The sequence below is a fragment of the Etheostoma spectabile genome, chromosome 3, assembly GCF_008692095.1.
Source record: "Etheostoma spectabile isolate EspeVRDwgs_2016 chromosome 3, UIUC_Espe_1.0, whole genome shotgun sequence".
NCBI classification, from domain to species: domain Eukaryota; kingdom Metazoa; phylum Chordata; class Actinopteri; order Perciformes; family Percidae; genus Etheostoma; species Etheostoma spectabile.
In genome coordinates this window covers 12,470,702-12,473,683 of record NC_045735.1, presented here as the reverse complement: position 1 = coordinate 12,473,683, position 2,982 = coordinate 12,470,702, and the positions used below count along the sequence as shown (strand labels likewise).

Genomic DNA, 2,982 nt, shown 5'->3' with positions numbered 1-2,982 from the left:
TATGAAAATAGCTGGTGGATTTAAGACAAAAAAATAATAATTTATTGAATGAATCAAATATGAACATATCTGTCACTGTAAGTGGCTTGTTGATTACATTGTTAATTTCCTATCCTGGACTGGGACACACATTCATACGGTTTGATTGATGTTTTGCACGGTCTTTCGCTGTTCGTTTTGTTGGTAAATGTGAGATATTCGAGTCACACACGTCTGTTCTTCATAGCAGAAACAAGGAAATTAATTTGACACGTTCTTCTCACTCCTGCTTGGTCAATGGCTCTCAGAGTGCACGTGGGACTGCTGGGATTGTCGCGAGTAATGAAAATGAGATAGGGGCACCGGCTGTCAATCAATATCTTTCAGTCACGCGGGCCCCTGATTGGTCTAGGCTCTTAAGCAACCTTGTACCCTGCTTACCGATAGTTACGCATCTGATTTCAATATACAGACTTTAGATGATCCAAACGTATTTAGAGTCTTTGACTAAACGTCACAAACAGCCACACATTTGGTCTGTTAACAGAATAAGTCTTTAAATTAGACAAATATCAATTAAAATCTTACCAATTCAAAAACAATAAATATTTTATATATTGTCACCTGTCAAATCAGCTGAGAGCCAGGTGTTTCCAATCATGCCCTGGGTCTTGCATTCCACAATCTAGCTCTAAAAACTGCGACCGCCTTCATCTTGTGTGGTTGTTGTTGCCCGCGTGTGCATGATGTCAGAGCAAGTCGGGATCAAGTTGGACACAATTCTAACCAGCATGCACTGGACGGTGATCGATTCTGCGCAGGCCTGGCTCACCTAATGTGTTGCGAGAGATAAGGGTCATCACCCACACTCCACCAAGGCCCCCTCAAAAAGTTATCCACTATCAGCGGAATGACACTTTCCTCTCTTCTTTTTCCTACTTGCCTTTTGACAGGCTCACACCAGATAAGACCCACCTTCTTGACATTTAGGAACCAATCATTGCGACTAATGACAGCCTATGACCGTGTCAACAGTCATATTGGGAGCCAAATATTGGGTGTATTATGTAGAACTTTTATAGCAGACTTCTGATAAATGTTAACAATTAAAAAATGTCTTCATAAGAAGTTGTCATATTTATTTATATTCTTTACAAATATGTTTAGTTTTTAGCTCTTGAGGGTCTGGGGACTCTATCAAAGTAAGAGTAAAGGGAAGATAACTAAAACATTTATACAATGTCATCATGGATTGTTAAACATCTGCAATAATGATGCAATATAATGTCTTTTTAATCATAGTCATTAGTGCCGCTTTAGTCACACTTCTTTTTACTAGTGAGTTGCTAAGCAGCTAAACACAAATCGCATTAATATCGAATAGGAGCAAAGCAATGCCTTGCTTGCATAAAACACACACACACACACACACAAATAACTAACAATGCTTGGCATGTCAGGAGCATGTAACAATTTGTGGCTTCGGTGGTTTCCATTAGAAGTTGATAAGATTGAAAATTAATACAGCTTCATTTTGATTTCACAACCACACAACTGTACTTTGAATTCATCTGTTGTTGGTTCTCGCTGATGCTTGGGTTGAACTGGGGATATATGCTGGGTTCATGATTTTAATAAACATGCGTGGAAAACACTGCATTACAAACAAACACACACACACAAACATACAAACACCATGCAGAAAAAATATATCATGTATGCAATTAGTATCTATTGTGTTATAGGACAAAATGATTTTAAAATTAGATTTTATTTGCATTTGAAATAGAAAGTCATCAGCAAGAGGCATTAAGTTCATGCATGTTTGAGCATGTGTGGGTGTTAGGAACCGACTGTGCCTGTGTACTTGTGCGTGTGTACCTTTTTTCTCAGAATAAAATCAATCAAAAGTAAATTTGTAAGTTTCAAAATTACTTAAAATCATTGTCTTTCTGTCTCTCACATATCCACACTCCAGTGGAAATGATCTAGGTTTCCAGTGAGTTACCATTTGTTACAGCACAAAAGTCACGTTAAACATTTTAAGATTTGTGATGCAACAGGAAGAAAGCAAATAAACTGTTGAGGGGAGAGCAAGTTCTTACTCTCTGCACAACTCATCTCAAGAAATGTGATGAACAGCATTGGAAAAAAAATGTAATTGTATGAAATATACTGCACATATTGAAATAGACTGGGGGATACTGTCCACCACTTAATTATTCTTCTACCCCATCCTGTCTTTTTTTTTCTACAACTCAAAGTTTTGTTTCAAATTTGATTTGGTCCTCCAGTTTAAAAGACCATTTTTTCACAATAGTCTAATGTCCAGGGAGTGTATCCCATCTTCCTGTTCCCAATCCTTTGCTCCTCTGTTTCCAAGCATCAGTCCTCACTTCACTTGTGAGTCCTAACAGCAATTAAGGCCACCTTGCATTGTGGCACATGTGTAGGGAGAGAAATGAAAGAGGAAATGAAATACAATAGGAAAAAGGGCAGCATACACACTAAAGTGGAGGCAAGGACAATGAATAAGACCATAAACAAGTATCCCACCTCTCTCTCTTTTCCTTCAATCTCATATATAAATGTGATGGTTCCTCTCCCCATACAAAACCCCATAGGCAATTTAAAGAAAGTAGGCCAAAATGAAATATGGCTGCAATATAAAAACAACACTTCAGACACACAGCAACCTGATAAGACCTTTTTGTGTGTGTATGTGAGCACATGATTGAGTGTTTGAGTCGTTGTGTGTGTTTGTTTCTAAGAGCATGAGCAAGTGAGAAAGATAGAATGAGTTGAGGGGTAGGTATGTGAGCGATGGGACACTAAATGGGTCGCAAGACAGTTGATTGTTTCATTAAGATTGAATCAAAACTAGGACTTAAAATTAAATTGTACACCACTGAAATGTTTGTATAATCTATCATACTGCTTCTTCATCTTTTTCTCCCCCTCCCTCTCTGTCTTACGCACACACACACACACACACACACACAC

General features: G+C 38.1%; 1 long non-coding RNA gene across 1 annotated transcript in view; it reads right to left on the bottom strand.

Annotated features, from left to right (window-relative positions):
- LOC116686874 (uncharacterized) overlaps positions 1 to 342 on the bottom strand; it is a 6,267-nt gene extending 5,925 nt beyond the window's left edge. Inside the window, exon 1 of the long non-coding RNA XR_004331390.1 lies at positions 139 to 342. This is a non-coding gene — a long non-coding RNA (uncharacterized LOC116686874). The remainder of the gene's footprint in view (positions 1 to 138) is intronic.
- Between the last annotated feature and the right edge of the window lie 2,640 nt (positions 343 to 2,982).